This window comes from Mobula hypostoma, chromosome 8 (assembly GCF_963921235.1).
Source record: "Mobula hypostoma chromosome 8, sMobHyp1.1, whole genome shotgun sequence".
Taxonomy (NCBI): Eukaryota; Metazoa; Chordata; class Chondrichthyes; order Myliobatiformes; family Myliobatidae; genus Mobula; species Mobula hypostoma.
In genome coordinates this window covers 37,726,353-37,745,600 of record NC_086104.1, presented here as the reverse complement: position 1 = coordinate 37,745,600, position 19,248 = coordinate 37,726,353, and the positions used below count along the sequence as shown (strand labels likewise).

At 42.8% G+C, this 19,248-nt stretch overlaps 2 long non-coding RNA genes across 4 annotated transcripts in view; one reads left to right on the top strand and one right to left on the bottom strand.

Annotated features, from left to right (window-relative positions):
• LOC134350473 (uncharacterized) overlaps positions 1-19,248 on the top strand; it is a 39,741-nt gene that overhangs the window by 10,151 nt on the left and 10,342 nt on the right. For both annotated transcript variants that reach the window (XR_010018906.1, XR_010018905.1), the window contains exons 2-3: positions 11,961-12,134; positions 16,944-17,076. This is a non-coding gene — a long non-coding RNA (uncharacterized LOC134350473). The remainder of the gene's footprint in view (positions 1-11,960; positions 12,135-16,943; positions 17,077-19,248) is intronic.
• The window catches only part of LOC134350470 (uncharacterized), a 64,753-nt gene continuing 52,039 nt past the window's right edge, over positions 6,535-19,248 (bottom strand). Inside the window, exons 4-5 of one of the 2 annotated variants that reach the window (XR_010018900.1) lie at positions 17,578-17,708; positions 6,535-7,369 (exon numbers count right to left, since the gene is read on the bottom strand). This is a non-coding gene — a long non-coding RNA (uncharacterized LOC134350470). Of the gene's footprint in view, positions 7,370-7,438; positions 7,607-17,577; positions 17,709-19,248 lie in introns of those variants that run through there. The other variant, XR_010018901.1, reaches the window with a different exon arrangement.

The following is a 19,248-nucleotide window of genomic DNA, read 5'->3' as shown; positions in this document are numbered from 1 at the left end:
ATATGAATAGGTGGTTAAAAGATATTCTGATCAATTATTCTTGTTCTTCCAGATTTTACCTGCAAGCTCAAGCCAACGTATTTCACATTGCTAAAGGGCTGCTTGTTCCCCATAGCCTATTATGCTAGCCTTTCAGGTGAACCACTCCTACCACTGGGCCAGAACCTCAATGGATCATGTGTCACTTTAAATTGTGAGCACATTGTCCAGGCTACTTCATCAATGTCTTTCCGAATGTCAAACAAGTATTAAACCGAGGGTTCATCTGCCTGCAAGGTCTTGTGACACTAAGGAAGAAAGGTTGGGTAATTCTCCTGATGTTTTAGGCAGTGCTTATCCCTCCAACAGCACAATTGACTTCCCACAGTCCCATAGGACATAAGAAATTTACACAGGAGAAGAGAATATAGCTCCTCATGGCTGTCCACCATTCAGTAAGATCAAGGCTGCCTGAGTGCCACTTTCCTACACTAACTATATATATCCTGATTTTTTTTAAAAGCACGACGAATTTATTGTTCATTAACTTGAATATATGCAGAGGGTTATAAATAATTACTACCCTGTGGATGTCATTTTTTTTCTCTTCTCTGTCCTGAATGACTAACCCTTATATTCCGGTAAGATGGCAGCACGTTCGGTCGTAGCAGCTTCTAGGGCTAACTAAAGGTATTGTCTTTTTGAAATTTATTTTTTACAATCACAAGTTCCTGCTGGACATTAAGAACTTGAAACAAGTTGCTCATTGGCGGAGAAACTGAAGGAGCTAGACTTGGTGCGACTCCTATGTCAGAGCGGCATCGGATGAGTTGGTGCACCAAGCCCGGGTGCAGTCCAACAGCGGGTGATTGAGTTTCTTAGTCGCTTTTCTTGCGATCAGAAAACCCTGATGGACGTTGTTAATGTGGAATGCTGCAAGTTCGAGTCACTGATCTATTGGCGGACGGCAGGGGCGGGTAGCGTGGGAGCTGCACGGCCTCGGTCGTAGTGAAGACACGGCCTCAAGCCACAGTGTCGCCTGTTTACGGCTCCCCAGGAGAGAGGCACTGGAGTCGGTGCACTGCATCAGAGTGCTGGGGGTGGCGTGATGCAGCATCCAAGCTGGAGTCAGCGTTGCCCACCCCCCCCCCCGCCCCAGTGTTCAGTCGGCAGAGGACAAGCCATTGTGTTTGACTGCAGACTCCTGCAACATTCAAGGACTTGGGGATTTTAGACATTATATTTTTGTGTGACTGTATTTTACTGATATCTTATATGTGCTATTTGTGCCTTGTGTTGTGATGACTGTTGCTACTGTGTTTTGCGCCTTGGCCCTGGAATAATGCTGTTTCATTTGGCTGTATTCATGTATGGTTGAATGACAATTAAACTTGAACTTATTTTTGGAATGTGACATCTGGTTCTGGCCACTAGAGGCACAGTTCACTTGGTATGAACATCACTTCCGGGACATAAGTTGTTTTTAATATTATTTCCTGCGCGGGCTAATTTGGATTTGATTCTCTATTGAACTTAATGTGAATATTACTTAACTTTCTGCAGTTTCAGAAGTAAAAACCCTAAAGAAAAAGCTTCCACCAAGGGTGATTTTTGAGAAAGTGTTTAACTTGCTGCATAGTTGAGTAGAGACGGTGTGAGGGCAGTAAAATGCTCTTGCCAGGGAAGTACAATATTTATCCTGTCAAACTCTTTGAAAATTTTGTATGTTTCATTGAGATTACCTCTCATTTTCTAAGCACAAGAAAGGTCCTCTCAGCTTAATCTTTCCACCGGGCAAGGATGGTGTTTCCCATGTTATCATATTCCACTCCACTGGCTTCCACATTCAACCAGTCATGCTCCAGCCATTCAAATGTACCGTTTGCTCCATGACTCCCTGATTCACTCTTAAATCTTTACCATCACACTTCTGAAGCAACCACCTCTGTCCACACTCTGTTTTTGGGGGTGCTGCCACTTTCACGTGCTCTTTACAGGACCTTCACGATCTATTATTGTCACTTTAGCATTTCCTTTTGCACTGCCTCAGAATGAATGACAATCTTGGCATCATTCTGCTGCTTTGCACTTGCTCATTGTATTTAGTATTGTACTCCTGCTTGTTAGTACCATTTATTTGTTCTGTGAACTTCATGCAAACAAGGAATTTCATCGCATCTTGGTATATATAACAAGAATCTAATCTATTCCCTTCTCAAGGCACTTCTGCTTCTCATTTTTTTTTCAATTTTGAGGGAACCTACACTCCTCCCATGTGATGTAGCAATTTACTTGCCCTTTTTCCAGTTGAGTGTGCTGCATTTGGCACTCATGATGTCAACTCCTTTACATCGGAGCAACTAAATGAAAATTGGGTGAGTGCTTTCCATAAGATCTCTAAAATGAGCGATCCTGACCATCCAGTTTAATTTGATATCCCATTCTCGTTCTGATTACTTTGTCTTTTACATTAAGTCAGACAAGTCCAAGGTAAGTTCAAGAAACAGCTTTTTGTCCTCCAACATAAAACATTACAGCATTTAAGGCTCAACTTTGATTCCAACAACTTCAGATAACCAAACTTCCTTACTTATCTTGACAAGACTAGAAGTAGGGGTTGAAATATTTAAGGGGAACCTGAAGAGAGGTCAACATCCCTGGACGTGTGCTCAAGGAATGTGCTGATGTATTAACAGATGTCCTGACAGACATTTTCAACATCTCCCTTAGTCAAGCTATTGTCCCCAGATACTTCAAAACCTCCACAATCATCCCTGTAGCAAAGAAATCAGTTGTAGCCTGTCGGAATGATTACCGTCCCGTTGCCCTGACCCCCATAGTGATGAAATGTTTTGAATGGCTTGTCAAGCCTCATATCACAGCCAGCCTCCCCTCATCGCTGGATCCTCTACAGTTTGCCTATCGTCCAAATCGCTCTACAGAGGACGCAATATCCACCACACTGCACACAGTTCTCTCTCACTTGGACAACAAAGACACTTATGTCAGAATCCTGTACATTGACGTTCAATACCATCATCCCGCAGAGACTAGTGGAGAAACTGTCGTTACTTGGCCTTAGCACTGTCATGTGATGCTGGATTCTGGATTTCTTGACAGAGAGACCACAGTCAGTCCGTGTTGGCAGGAACATCTCTGACTCCATCACACTGAGCACTGGATCCCCACAAGGCTGTGTGCTTAGCCCATTGCTGTTTACACTGCTAACACATGACTGTGCAGCCAGATTCAAGGAGAACCTGATCATTAAATTTGCAGATGATACCACAGTGATGGGACTCATCAGCAAAAATGATGAAACTATGTACAGGGAGGAGGTCAAACACCTAGAGAGCTGGTGCAGGGATAACAACTTGATGCTTAATGTCACCAAAACCAAGGAGATGATCGTCGATTTCAGACAGCCTCAGCCTGAGCACACACCCCTCAGCATCAGCGGCTCCACAGTGGACAGAGTGGAAAACATCAAGTTACCTGGGGTGCAGATCCTGGACAATCCCACTTGGTCCAGGAACACCACTGGGATTGTGAAACGGGCCCAGCAGAGATTGCACTTTCTGAGGAAGCTTAAACAAACATCACTCCCCACTAACATCTTAACTACATTCTACAGAGGCGTGGTTGAGAGTGTGCTGACCTTTTGCATCACAACCTGGTACTCCAGCTGCAGTGCTGTCAACAAAAAAGCCTTGCAGAGGGTGGTTAGGGGAGCAGAGAAGGTTATTGGGGTCTCCCTACCTTCTGTCCAAGACCTCTTTCAGAGTTGATGCCTCCAGAAGACACGGTACATCATTAAAGACCCCTCACTCCCTCTCCATGAACTGTTTGTTCTTCTGCCATCAGGCAAACGTTACAGGAGCATCAAAACTAAAACCACAAGGCTACTAAACAGCTTCCTCCCACAGGCAGTCAGACTGCTAAATAGCTGCTCTATCTGACTCTGCTTTGGACACTTTTAACTTGCACTGGACACTTATAACTTGATTTTAACTGACATGTGGCTGTTGTGTTTTACTATTTATTGTTATGTTTATTATTTAGTATTGCACTGCTCCTGAGAAACGCTGTCTCATTCTGCCCTGCAGAGCTGATGTACGGTTAGAATGACAATAAAGTTTTTTGAATCTTTGAATCTTAACTCAAGGAGTGATGTGAGTGTGGAACAAGCTGCCAGCAGAAGTGGTGGGAGCTGGTTCAATTGCAACATGTAAAATAAGATTGGATAAGTAAATGAGTTGGAAGGGTATGAAGGGCTATAATCCAGGTGAGAGTCAGTGGGACTAGGCAGAATAACCATTCAGCAGGTCTAAATGGGCTGAAGGACCTGTTTCTGTGCTATAGTGCTCTATGATTCTGTGGTGGCAATTCCGAACCAAGCTCATCAATAGTTTATGTTAATTCTACTTGTTTTCCTGTGGCTGTCACTTAACCTGGTGAATACCAAAGCTCTCCTTTATTTTGGATTTCCAGCAACTGCAGAATTCTGTTTCTCAGAGTTTTGATGTTGTTTCCTTCTTACCTTCTCCTCAGTTCTCATTGATCTCCTTCCATTTACACCAACTCCTACAGATCAGCGTAGTTTAACCTGCTCCAATCCATCACTCTTCCACTTCAAACACAATCGAATAACAACTATTCACATTCTAATGTAAGGTTATTGTCTCTGTTTCTCACTCCTCAGAAGCTGACTGACCTGCTCAGTATCTCCAACAATTTCTGCTTTTATTACTGCAATCCCTGAATAATCCAGTGCTCTAATCATCGAGAGCAGCACGTGAACTGATGTGCTTTCTATTGATATTTCAATGTACCTAGGTCAGAATCCATAAATACAGTGCAGTGCAAAAGACTTAGGCGCATAGATATAGCTCGGGTGCTGAAGACTTTTGCACAGTACTGTATTTGTCAACGTAGAGCTGGGAGCAATTTTGTAAGTCTGGCAGGAAACTGTTAATTTATTGATTATTAGAAAATGTCTCTCTAGTGCCTCCCACTCCCTCCCTTCTCCCTTCCCCTTCTCCTAACTATGATTCCCTTCTTCCTGCCCGCCTTCCCATTCTCGGTCCACAATAGAGACCCATATCAGAATCAGGTTTAATATCACTCACATATGTTATGAAGCTTGACTTTTGCAGCAGTGACAGTGCAGTGCAATACATAAAATTACTACAGTACTGTTCAAAAGTCTTATTCACCCTAGCTATATATATGTACATAAGACTTTTACACAATACTTAATGCTAAAGATTCAAACACTCATCTGCTTCATCACTTGATCAGCATATCTATAATAAGCAAGTAAGCTTGAATTCACTCACTTAGTAAAATTTCTTAGTTGATTCCTATCTTTGGATATAACATATGCTTGCATTTCCTGTGTGTATTTCACCTGTAGAGAAAGTGAATGTAATCTAGCTATGTCTTAGTTAGACCTGTTTGAAATAGGTGAAATATTTAAGGAAACCTGAGGGCGAAGTTCTTCACTCAGGGGGTGTTGCAAGTGTGGAAGGAGCTGCCAGTAAAAGTGGTGATGTGGGTTTCATTGCAGAATATTGAGGGGAAGTTATGGGTGGGAAGAGTACAGAGAGCTGTGGTTCAGGTTTGGGTTTGACGGGACTAGGCAGTTTGACATGGACGAGATGGGCTGATAGGTTTGTTGCTGTGCTGTATTGCTCTGTGACTCTAAATCTGCTGGGTCCTAATGAGCTGATCTGAATAATGAAATAGCCCAAACTGCACAAAGCCTTGAGCAACTACTGTAGATCTTGCATAACTGCTGTCTTAAATTTGTGAGACCTGATAAATGTGTTTTTTTTTCTTCTGTACATCAGATAATACCTTCAGAGCACATCTTCCTTGAGATTTGTCTCTGTTTACTTGAGAGGGCTAATGGAGTTTTGGTTTAAAATTTTATTTAAAAGACATATATACCGATGAAGTTCGGTATTTTCTAAACAAGCGAACAATCCAAACGTATTCACCACATGAATTAGAGTCAGCAACAGCCTTAAAGAGCGTACGAGAGTGAGGCTATAATTTACTTTAAACCTTTAATGTTGAGACAGATAGTATTTTGGTGGACCTGCATAAATATTTTTACAATAATAGTTTTCTTGATCTTATAAAATAGGATTCAGTCAGACAAGGAAATAAAGGAGATTTATGAGCTAGAAATGGAAGCTGATATGAGTGTGGAGGAGGGCAAATCGTGCTAAACTGTAATGTATCCAGCATGGCAAACATTCAGGGTAGACTTCTGGATTTCCTCAGTGTCAAGAAATTTGTTTGCCTCCAACACTAGTTATATCAATAAAATGTTGAGTTAAATGAACAATGGGGCAGAAAAAGCCTAAAATGAAATCCTATGACCTTTATGAAATTTTTGCTTTTCTTATGGAACATAGCACTGTAGTGCTGCCCCCACCAATCCACCACCCTCCCCCCATGCCCCACCCACACCGGTATGCACCTAGTCGGCTGATCTAAACTGGAGGACAAGTAGAGGCACAAATGCCTATCCTTCCCTTTCATTGATTAGCCCATGATTGTATAGAACTAACAGTCACTGGAAATATTGTTATCCCTGGAGCTGATTTTCACATAAGAAGTTGTTGTTAATTGCAAATACATAGATTCAGGCAACAGCTAACTTTTTAATTTTGTCCATTATCCAGTATTCCAGACAGATTACTCTTGGATTACTATGAACCTATTCCTTCCTCATTTAAAGTTAAGGAAATGGGTAAACATCTGATCATCTATGTTGTGCTCTTTCTTCAAATTAATTACTTATTGGTCCATATTCTGGATTTCTGATAAGTCATGTTATTGGATGTCTTTGAGCCACATTCAAGTCTGCAAGCTGGTTGTCTTCCATGTTGGTAACATACCGGTGGTTTTGAATTGCTTGATGCCGACTATTACCAAATTACCATGAGATGGCGCTAAATCTCTTAAAATGCATGGCCATATGTCTAGGCTAGTAAATTTATTCGAAAATAAGAAAATTAAAATACATAACATTGAGGGGTTTAGATGGATGTTAGCTCATGAAATGTATTGGGGTGGATTGTTTAATAGTTTGGAGACAGAATCATGCAGTATCTAAAGCACTTGATTATAGCCGGCCGCTGGTGGTATGTAAACTGCAATCAGGAAGAGAATTCCCTAGATAAATAGAATGTTTGTCGTTTGATCGTTAGGTGTTCAAGGTCAGAGGGAACATGAAGTTGACAAAACCACCACATCGGAGAACCACCGAGAGTTTATTACAAAACCCGCATCTCCAACTTTTGCCTTCTCTGAACCAACAGTTCAGTCCATTCTGTGAATTGGGAAGTCTTCCAGTTTGATCGCGGTATCTGGCATGCTGGAAGAAAACCACATCACGGTCAGCTGTAGAATACAACAATCTCTCATTTCACTCCGATACAAAAATCTTGCCCTCAGGTCCTCAATATTGTTCACAAGGGGCTGGGTAGAGGAGATCCTCATCCCTTTGTGCTTCAGTCTGGCTTGGAATACCCCCACATCTTGCCTTGCTTCTGGCCATAGCAATGAAGCTTTATCTGCTTAAAGGTGCCATATCTGCTTGGTCTGCTCAGTCCTGCAGAAGATTGTGACATCTGTAGATTATTAAGTTGATTTAAAAAGAAAAAGAAACATAGAAACAGTACAGGCCCTTCGGCCCACAAATCTTTGCCAAACATGTTCTTACCTTAGAACTACTTAGGCTTACCCATAGCCCTCTATTTTCCTAAGCTCCATGTACCTATCCAGGAGTCTCTTAAGAGACCCTATTGTTTCCCCCTCCACCACTGCTGCCGGCAGCACATTCCATTCACTCACCACTCTCTGCATTAAAAAACTTACTCCTGACATTTCCTCTGTAACTACTTCCAAACACCTTAAAACTGTGCCATCTCACGTTAGCTATTTCAGCCCTGGGAAAAAGCCTGTGACGATCCACAAGATTAATGCCTCTCATCATCTTATACACCTCTATCAGGTTCCTCTCATCCTCCATCACTCCAAGGAGAAAAGGCCGAGTTCACTCAACCTATTTTCATAAGGTATGCTCCCCAATCCAGGCAACAACTCTGTAAATCTCCACTGCACCCTTTCTATAGTTTCCACATCCTTCCTGTAATGAGGTGACCAGAACTGAGCACAGTACTCCAAGTGGGGTCTGACCAGGGTCCTATATAATTGTAACATTTCCTCTCAGCTCTTGAACTCAATCCCACAGTTGATGAAGGTCAATGCTCTGCATGCCTTCTTAACCACAGAGTCAACCTGCTCTGCGGCTTTTAGTGTCCCGTGGACTCGGACCCCAAGATCCCTCTGATCCTCCGCACTGTCAAGAGTCTTACCATTAATGCTATATTCTGCCAACATATTTGACCTACCAAAATGAACCAACTCACACTTATCTGGGTTGAACTTCATCTGCCACTTCTCAGCCCAGTTTTACATCTTATCAATGTCCTGCTGTAACCTCTGACAGCCATCCACACCATCCACAACACCCCCAACCTTTGTGTCATCAGCAAATTTACTAACCCATCCCTCCGCTTTGTCATCCAGGTCATTTATAAAAATAACGAAGAGAAGTGGTCCCAGAACAGGTCACTGAGGCACACCTCTGGTCACTGACCTCCATGCAGAATATGACCCGTCTACAACCACCTTTTGCCTTCTCTGAGCAAGCCAATCCTGGATCCACAAAACAAGGTGCCCTTGGATCCTATGCTTCCTTACTTTCTCAATAAGCCTTGCATGGGGTACCTAATCAAATGCCATGCTGACATCCATATAGACTACATCTACTGCTCTACCTTCATCAATGTGTTTAGTCACATCCTCAAAAAATTCAGTCAGGCTTGTAATGCACAACCTGCCTTTGACAAAGCTATGCTGACTATTCCTAATCATATTATGTCTCTCCAAATGTTCATAAGCCCTGCCTCTCAGGATCTTCTCCATCAACTTATCAACCACTGAAGTAAGACTCACTGGACTATAATTTCCTGGGCGATCTCTACTCCCTTTCTTGAATAAGGGAATAACATCTGCAACCCTTCAATCCTCCGGAACCTCTCCTGTCCCCATTGCTGATGCAAAGATCATTGCCAGAGACTCAGCAATCCCCTCCCTCACCTACCACAGTAGCCTGGGGTATATCTCTCATCCGGTCCTGATGACTTACCCAACTTGATACTTTCCAAAAGCTCCAGCACATCCTTTTTCTTAATGTCTATATGCTCAAGTTTTTCATTCCGCTGTAAGTCATCTGTACATTCACCAAGATCCTTTTCCATAGTGAACACTGAAGCAAAGTATTTCCATATACACTTTTTCACTGTCACACTTGATTGGTCCTATTCTCTCATGTCTTACACTCTTTCTCTTCACATACTTGTAGAATGCCTTGGGGTTTTATTTAATCCTGCTCACTAAGGCCTTCTCAAGGCCCCTTCTGTCTCTCCTAATTTCATTCTTAAGCTCCTTCCTGCTAGCCTTATAATCTTCTAGATCTCTATCATTACCTAGTTTTTTTGAACCTTTCATAAGCTCTTCTTTTCTTCTTGACTAGATTTTCAACAGCCTTTGTACACCATGGTTCCTGTACCCTACCATCCTTTCCCTGTCTCATTGGAATGTACCTATGCAGAACTCCACACAAGTATCCCCTGAACATTTGCCACATTTCTTCCGTACATTTCCCCGAGAACATCTGTTCCCAATTTATGCTTCCAAGTTCCTGCCTGATAGCCTCACATTTCCCCTTACTCCAATTAAATGCTTTCCTAACTTATCTGTTCTTACCCCTCTTCAATGCTATCGTAAAAGAGATAGAATTGTGATCACTATCTCCAAAATGCACTCCCACTGAGAGACCTGACACCTCACCAGGTTCATTTCCCAATACCAGATCAAGTACAGCTTCTCCTCTTGTAGGCTTATCTACATATTGTGTCAGGAAACATTCCTGAACACACCTAGAAAACTCCACCCCATCTAAACCCCTTGCTCTACGGAGATGCCAATCAATATTTGGGAAATTAAAATCTCCCAGTACGACAACCCTGTTATTATTACACCTTTCCCTATCTGCTCCTCGACGCGTGGTCTATAAAAAAACACCCAGTAAGGTTATTGACCCCTTCCTGTTTCTAACTTCCACCCACAGAGACTCAGTAGACAATCTCTCCATGACTTCCTCCTTATCTGCAGCCGTGACACTATCTCTGATCAGCAGTGCCACGCCCCCACCTCTTTTGCCTCCCTCCCTGTCCTTTCTTAAACATCTAAAGCCTGGCACTCTAAGTAACCATTCTTGCCCCTGAGCCATCCAAGTCTCTGTAATGGCAACATCATCATAGTTCCAAGTACTGATCCACGCTCTAAGCTCATCTGCTTCGTTCATGATGCTTCTTGCATTAAAATAGACACATCTCAAACCATTGGTCTGAACACATCCCTTGTCTATCACCTGCCTATCCTCCCTCTCACACTGTCTCCAAGCTTTCTCTATTTGTGAGCCAACCGCCCCTTCCTCTGTCACTTCAGTTTGGTTCCCAGCCCCCAGCAATTCTAGTTTAAACTCTCCCCAATAGCCTTAGCAAACCTCCCTGCCAGGATATTGGTCCCCACGGATTCAAGTGCAATCCGTCCTTTTTGTACAGGTCACGCCTACCCCAAAAGAGGTCCCAATGATCCAGAAACCTGAATCCCTGCCCCCTGCTCCAGTGTCTCAGCCACTCCTTTATCCTCCACCTCATTCTGTTCCTATACTCACTGTCGTGTGGCACAGGCAGTAATCCCGAGATTACTACCTTTGAGGTCCTGCTCCTCAACTTCCTTCCTAAATCCTTGTAGTCTGTTTTTAGGGCTTCCTCCCTTTTCCTACCTATGTGGTTGATACCAATATGTACCATGACCTCTAGCTGTTCTCCTTCTCACTTCAGGATATCTTGGACGCAATCAGAAACATCCCGGACCCTGGCACCTGTGGGAACTACCATCCGTGTTTCTTTCCTGCGTCCACAGAATCGCCTGTCTGACCCCCTAACTATAGAATCCCATATTACTGCTGCCTTCTTCCTTTCCCTACCCTTCTGAGCCACAGAGCCAGACTCTGTGCCAGAGGCGCGGGCACTGTTGCTTCCCCCAGGTAGGCCACTCTCCCCCCAAACAGTACTCAAACAGGAGTACTTATTATTGAGGGGTCAGCCTCAGGGGTGCTCTCTAGTATCTGACCCTTTCCCTTCCCTCTCCTGACTGTTACCAACTTATCTGTCTCTTGAGGCCCTGGTGTGACTATTTGCCTATAACTCCTCTTTCACCTCCTTACTTTCCCTGACCAGACGAAGGTCATCGAGCTGCATCTCCAGTTCTCTAATGCAGTCACTAACGAGCCGCAGCTCGACGCACCTGGCGCAGATGTGGCCATCCGGGAAGCTGGGAGTCTCCTGGATTTCCCACATCTGACACCCAGTACAGAACACTGGCCTAACAGACATACTTTCTGCTTGTATTCTTCACAAGTAACCCACCTCGCCTCAACCCGTTATCACCGAAACCCTGTTGAGCCAAAGCCCTCCTACTCTGTCTACCTCTACTCTGTCACCCACTCCTCTGGCGCCCACTCTATAAAGCTGTCTTCTTTGTAAACTCTTCCCGCCGGTCTAACTTGCTGATGTCCACATTCCTGCGCAGTCATTCCTCAATCAAACCGCCAAAGGAAAAATTATCGCCTTTTATACTCCTCCTGCCGGTCTAACTTGCTGACGTCCATGTGCCTGCGCAGTGGTTCTTCTTCAGTGTGTTAGCTTTTGCACACTTTGATAATAACTTCACTTTGAACTTTGATTTTCAAATTACAGGATGAGTTTTGCTTTTGTTAGGTATCAAAACAATTTCAGATTTGAACATATATCTTGATTTTTGCCAAATAGATTAGGAGCCATGCTTTACGGCACCAAAGCAAGAGGGCTCAAGTTCCAAAGCTGCACAATGTTAGACTGGATGCCACTTACACAGACAAACGCAGCACCTGTGGGCTCCACTCCTGCGCGACTCAGAAGACCTACATGAAGAGATCAACGGATGGCCCTGGAAATCCAAGTCAGGTAGATCCCCTTTTGGTCATTCACTTCCCTAGCTCTACTCACATCTCACATTCCTTATTCAGCAGGCTAGTAGGTTACATGCCTAAACCTCATGCCACTCTACCACACACAGCCTTGATACATGAGAGAACCGATTGTTCTCATTATACTCCAAAAATTGCCCTGACTGCCACCACCCAAAATTGACCCGTAATTGAATCCCTTCCCGAACCTCCAGCCCACTCCTCTCCTAACTGAAGATCATTCCCTATCACCAAACCACACTGCCAGAGGATAATCCTATCCTTTACTTCCTTCACATCAGCCTCCTGTGCTACTGAATTTCCAAGTGCTGCTCTGGTGAGCTTTGTACTGTTTGGCTCATTGCACAGTGGCAAGTCAACTCAGTTCTTCTGTAGACACTACTCTAGTAACCACTCTGCCCCAACCAATGGGCGCATTTTATTACTCCAGGACCTGACTTCTTCCCAAAACAATTATTACAATTATTTCAATCTCAACTAATGCTTTACCTGCTCTTCCCTCTACCACTATCTACCTACACCACTTTAAATCCAAAATATACCTTCTAGGGAAACATCTAGTTGTACTCACACAAAAATTATCAAGGACCCTCTCCTAATACCCATCCCAAATTCTAAACAACAAATTATAACACTCCTCCTAATACCTCACACTCCTCCCAACCAACACACTAGACCTCTCCCTCATACCTGTCCCACTCTCATGACCATAATCCCTGTCTCACCAAGCAAACTCCACCATCAATACATGCTATTCTGTAATAAACTTCACTTCCGAATGATGATCACTACACCTAACCCAACAACTGCTCAGCACCGACCAATGATTGCATTCCTCTTCCCAAGAGCTGCTTCCCCAATGATCACTGTACTTCCTCCTCAGTATCAAACTCAACTTCTATTCAATTATCACACCCGCCTCTCCCAAATATCTAGCCCCACCCTGACTAAGAATTATACACCACTCCCAACATCTAAACACAAACCGGAGAAAATCTGCAGATGCTGGAAATCTGAGCAACGCACATACAATACTAGAGGTACTCAGCAGGCCAGGCGGCATCTAGGAAGAGAGTACAGTCGATGTTTTGGGCCGAAACCCTTCGGCGGGACTGGAGAAAAAAACGGAGGTGTGGAAAAAAGCTGAAAAAAGAGGTGGGGGGAGGGGAGAGAGAAAGACAAGGTGACAGGTGAAACCTGTAGGGGGAGGGATGAAGTAAAGAGCTAGGATCTTGATTGGTGAAGGAGCTAGAAGGCAATGGAAGAACGAAAAGGGGGGAGAAGCAGCAGAGGGAGGTGATGGGTGAGCAAGGAGATAAGGTGAGAGGGGGAAAAGGGGATGGGAAACGACAAAGGAGATGGGGGGGGCATTACCAGAAGTTTGAGAGATTGACGTTCATGCCATCAAGATAGACACTACCGAAATGGAATATAAGGTGCTGTTCCTCCAACCTAAGTGTGGCCTCATCACGACAGTGGAGGAGGCCATGACCCATTCCCAAGTTCTGAATTCCACCCACGCCCTCAGCACTCAGCCAACAATCATGTCTTCCATCTGCCGATGGTGGATTTCCACTCTTTTCTTATCAGGGAAATCTTTAACCATGCCACCCCCCCCCCCCCCGCATGAGTTGTTGCCTATCCCAACCCTTCCACAAATGCTCCTTGACACCCCAGAGCCAGCCCAGACATCTTATATTTCCTTCACAAGTTTTAACATGAGCCTCCTGTGCTACTGAATTTCCAAGTGCTACTCTTGTGAACATTGTACTGATCAGCTCATTGCACAGTGGCCAATCAACACATTTCTGTAGACACCGACCAAATGCTAGCTTTGATCTCATACGTCAAGGGCTTGGGGACTAACTGCAACAATGAATTATGCCTTCATCCCAATAGTGTGCTTCCTATTTTTTCTTAAGTTTGTTTTATTATTTTGGAGGGGTTTGAGATGGGTGTGGGCCAGATGTGTACATTCTCTATTGGCATTATCACAATGCGGATTGTAATTTGCGTTCAATGTGACGGAAATTTAGGCATCCTGGCTTAAGAACAGATAATTCAACACCTCCTGTTGTGTGCCTCTACTGACATTGAATTCCATCCCCTCTGTGTCAGCAGGATTTTATATCATAATAAATTTGAAAACAATTTAGTTCATGTGAAATTTATGGTTAACGTAAACTAAAATGTTTTCCTAACTGAACTGAAATAATAAGAAACAGACTGGACAGGGGCTGCCAGATTTGAAATCTTATGTCTCACAGACATTCATTATTCCCTTTGTTTCCTGGTGTTAAAATCCCCGTAGGTCTGTGAGAAACCTGACAATGAACCTGGCATTCGTAATTGAACTATGCATGTGGTATTCTGGAACAGTCAGATTGCACGTAGACCTTCACTTAGGTCTACCACATCCAAATGAGATTAAGTTTTATTTCCCAGAATGAAGTTAAACTACTGCAACTTTTCCAAAGTTCAGTGTTACAATTAGTCTTACTCAGTAATCGTTTGAACAGGAACTACTAGCCCTACATCTATAGATAACCTTGTTGTGGGCATTTGCCAAGTGATGAACACATACTTTCCACACAACAGTTGTCTTCCTGATTCTTTTAGACTAAGGTAAATCTATTGAAAGTATCTTTGATTTCCATCGTCTTATTTTACAAATGGAGTTAATGCTTTGAGAATCAAGTGAGATATCATCACTGGAGCAAATCACAAACAGGATATTACAGACATACATGTAAACCAGGTTTTTAAATGTCCACAGGGGACGGGGGGCATGTGCCCCATTAATAGCCATGACACACTGACCTACATACCTAAAGTACAGTGATTGAATCGTAGGAATTTACAGTAAAGAAAAAGACCATTTGGGCTCAACATGTCCACATTGGTTATTCCCACTTTCTACCTCTTTACATTTGCCTTGTAGCTTCCAGATTCTAATGTGATCCTTACTACTCTTAGAGTGAACATGTTTTGTTTCTTAATTCCTTGCTTAAACCATTTACCAATTAACACCAGCCTGAGTCCTTTCAACAAAGACAACTCCAATTTGCTACCAGAACATCAGGTCCTTAGCAGATGCCATTTCATTGGCTCTTCACTCAACTCTGGAACATCTGGACAGCAAAGATCATGATGCTCTTTATTGATAACAGCTCGGCATTCAATACTATCATCCCTCAAAACTAAATCAATAAGGTTCCTGACTTTGGCCTCAATACCTCCTTATGCAATTGGATCCTTGATTTCATCACTTGCAGACTGCAGTCAATTTGGATTGGCAACAGCATCCCCTCTCCACAATCCCCATCAGCTCAGATGCACTACAAAGCAGTATGCATAGCCCACTGTTCTACTGACGTTATACTTATGACTGTGAGGCTAAACACAGCTCCATTCCCATATTTAACTTTGCTGATGACACCGCCATATCAAAGGTGGTGACGAATCAGCATAAAGGAGGAAGACTGAAAATCTGGTTGAGTAGTACTACAATGACAACCTCTCACTCAATGTCAGCAAGACCGAGGAGCTGATTATTGACTTCAGGAGGAGGAATGAGCCCGTCCTTATTGGGTGATCAGCGGTGGAGAGGGTCAGCAGCTCTAAATTCTTTGGTGTTATCATTTCAGAGGATCTGCCCAGGCCCAGCACATAAGTACAATTACAAAGAAAGCACAGCAGCACCTCTACTTCCTTAAAGGATTATGATGATTTGGCATGACATCTAAAACTTTGACAAACTGCTGTAGGTGTATCGTGGAGAGAATATTGACTGGTTGCGTCTAAGCTCGGTATGGAAACACCAATGCCCTTGAATAAAAAATCCTACAAAAAGCAGTGGATACATGCCAGTCCATCTTACGTAAAACCCGTCTCACAATTGAGCACATCTACAGGGACTGCTGTCAAGGACCCCCACCACAAAGGCTATACTTTCTTCTCACTGCTTTCATCAGGAAGAAGGTGCAGAAGCCTCAGGACCCATGCCACCAGCTTTAGGAACCATCAGGCTCATGAACCAGTGGGAATAACTCTTCATCATTGTACTTGCACAGTTTGTTGCCTTTTGCAAACTGGTCATTTGTCCATTCTGTTGCATGCGATCTTTCATTGATACTATTACGTTTCGTGGATTTTCTGAGTATGCCCGTAAGAAAGTGAATCTCAAGGTTGTATATGGTGACATATATGTATTTTGATAATAAATTTACTTTGAATTTTGATCTTCAGCTAAAGGAAATGCTGTTCATCATGTCCAAATGTTTCATGATTTTGTACACTCCAATTAAACCGCCCCGCAGTGTTTCAAACTCTGGGTTACGCATAGCTTTTATTTTTTGAAAAATAATATATAGGATGGTAGGTAAATGATAAAATTCAGCCCTTCAGTTGAAATCAAGCAAGACAGTTCAACAAGTGAACAATTTCATTCTAGTTTAATAAAGCTGACAAAGATGAGCAGTTTTTTTTTCAAAGTAAACCTATTAATGTAACATATAAACTGTTACTTTCTATTTATCTGCCCTGATTTGCGTGGATGTGTTTTGTAAAAATGTTCACTACCTGTGGGAGATTTTGCAGTGTCATTGCAAATCTCCACAGATGAACAAGGGGAGAAACTTTATTTTAGCCAATTACTAGTTAATTTGAATCATTTCAATATCTAGAGTGTAACACAGGATTGTAAAGGAGCTGACAAAGTACAACTTCAAAGATGGTGAGGAAAAGATTTAAATATCTAATTGCATTTCTTTTTTCATTGTTGCAGGATATAAAGGAAAGGTTGGGAAGGTGTCTTGAAGTCGAAATTTCAAATGGAAGAGCACAGCAGTAATTTATATGACTTTACCTCAGGAATAAATTGCATCTAACTCTGTTGGACCCAGTCAAACTTCAGATAGGTATACATAGTTTCAGACTGATACATGAGGAAAAATATTTGAGCTAAATAAGTACTAGTTAATATTGTGATGTGACTTCCCACAAACTGAATTTACTTCCTACTCTGAAAATGACACACGGCTTGTTCCAGTGACCCAAAATCAGGTGAAGTAACACCAAAGGATTGATTACCCCAACTAAAACCTGACAAAAAGGAAGGTAATATTTACTAGAAAATGCTTTTTTCCCATCAGAATTCAGAGCCTGTAGTTAAATGAGTCTGCAATCACTCGTGTATCTTGTACAGAAAGGACCAGGCACACTCTACTTTTTTGCTCCTTTGCTGGCTGGAGCACTCAACAGATCAAGAGAGTATGATATCATAGTTTTCTAGAGCTACCATAAATGAGCTAGAGGTTAGATGGTCTTTTATTAGTTGGTCAGTGGAAAAATCAGAAAGCTCACCTCTGTCCCAGGATACTGACGGACTTTTACCGCTGTACCATTGAGAGCATACTCACCAGCTCCATCTCAGTGTGGTATGGCAATTGTCCCATATTGGACCGCAAAGCACTCCAGCGTGTGGTGAATTGCCCAACAGATTATCGGCACCCGATTACCCATCATTGAGAACATCTACCATAAATGCTACCTGGGCAGGGCAAAAAGCATTATCAGGAATACATCTCACCCTAACCATGGACTTTTTACTTCCCTCCCATCTGGTAGGCGCTACAGGAGCCTCCGCTCCTGCACCAGCAGGCACAGGAAGAGCTTCTTCCCTGAGGCTGCTGAACCTCTCATCACAGCGCTAAGCAGTATTGCATCCGTATTGTACTGTCTCAGTACTTTTATATTTGTGTGCTGCAGCACTTCTTTAATTCGCAGTTTTTTTGTAAATAACACATTCTTTGCATCTCTGGTCAGATGCTAAATGCATTTCATTAGCTTTGTATCTGTACTCGGCACAATGACAATAAAGTTGAATCTAATCTAATCTAAAATTGTGCATGACGTGCTGCCACAGTATTATTGCTCTGTGACTGATTTCAATGTTAATTTCCCTCTCTGATATGTCCTTTGACAAAACCATTGACCAGTCTTTCTTTGACCACACTGGAAGAGATGATGTCCCACCATTATCTCTCTATCTGCCCTCACTTAACCACTGTTTCATGGAGGTAATGATAAAAGATGGTGACAATCGCCACGATGTTTGTACATTGTGATTGCCAGTCATAACTAAGGTTTTCTCTCCCTCCAACTTATGTTCTCCTAATTTACTTCGGGACCGAGGTGTATCACTAGGTTTTTGGTGCCCTGTAGTTCCAGTATCTATCCCAGTGTTTAGGATGCCACTTTGAAGGTGTCCTATGTGAGAAAATGACCTTGACTGGGGAGAGTTGTCTCAAGACACTGCATGGAGTTTGGGCAGCATGGTAGCAGAGTAGTTAGCACAGCACTTTACAGTACCACCAACCGGGGTTCATCTCACGCCACTGTCTGTAAGGTTTCACCCTGTGATCACATGGCTTTCCCCCAGTTGCTCTGGTTTCTTCCCACAGTCCAAAGACATACTGGTTAGTAGTCATTGTAAATTGTCCTGTGATTAGGCTGGGATTAAATTGGGGACTACTGGGCAGTGTGGCTCGAAGAGTCAGAAGGAATGATAGGAATGATCTTGTGAATTAAAAAATGTTTTTAGATGATCAAACTATTCATAAAATATTGATTAGCACAATGATTCCCCTTATATTGGTGAGATTACTTGTTTGAGGCAGAATACTTTTGCATTTGTATGCACCTGTGAGAAGGTTTCGGTTGTTTTATCCCATGTAATGTTTTATGTAAATGCATACTTGAAAACCGGAAGTAAAAAATTAGGAGGAAAAGAAAGCATCTTTTTAAAAGCTTAATTCGGGAGTTGCGTATGTTGCCTGTAAGCACAAAACTTCTTCCCTGGCCCCAGTAGTACCCGTGATGATGCTGATGAGCTATCTTCTTGAACGGCTGCCATCTACATAGTGCAAATGCAGTCATTTTCTTGGTGGGAGGGAGATTTCAAAGTTTTGGGTCTGCAATAATGAGGTCAAGGTAATTATCTAGAAATAGGATTTCACTCATTTTTTTGTGTAGTCAATTGGTGGCATGGAGTGTTTATAACAAGCTTGTGCATCCTTGCTTTAATAAAT